We start from the raw sequence: 384 nt of genomic DNA on the forward strand, positions 1-384 counted from the left end.
GAAAAGAAAAGAAAATAATAGAAAAGAAACACATTCCAGTAATTTTTGTTTTCAATAATCACTTTTTACAGTGTACTTGTAATAACATTTAGAAATGTATAGTTTTATTTAGGCTTTATATTTCTTCTTTTTGTGACACCATTTTATTTTCGTAACACCATGGCTGTCATAGTATTGCATGCATTGTTTGATTCGGAATTTACAACGATATACTTCATTTAAAATTATTTCAGACCTCATATTTTATCCTATTGTATTGTGTGGGCGACTGGTTGCAGATTGCAGTAACCAGACTAGGATTCGGGAATATGTTGTCATTTACTTGTTTGCAGTTTGATCAGTTCTACAGCTCATGTCTTCTTGCTTGATGTGGATCTCAAGAAC

Source organism: Sinocyclocheilus grahami, unplaced genomic scaffold (genome assembly GCF_001515645.1).
Source record: "Sinocyclocheilus grahami isolate Dianchi unplaced genomic scaffold, SAMN03320097.WGS_v1.1 scaffold637.1, whole genome shotgun sequence".
NCBI classification, from domain to species: Eukaryota; Metazoa; Chordata; class Actinopteri; order Cypriniformes; family Cyprinidae; genus Sinocyclocheilus; species Sinocyclocheilus grahami.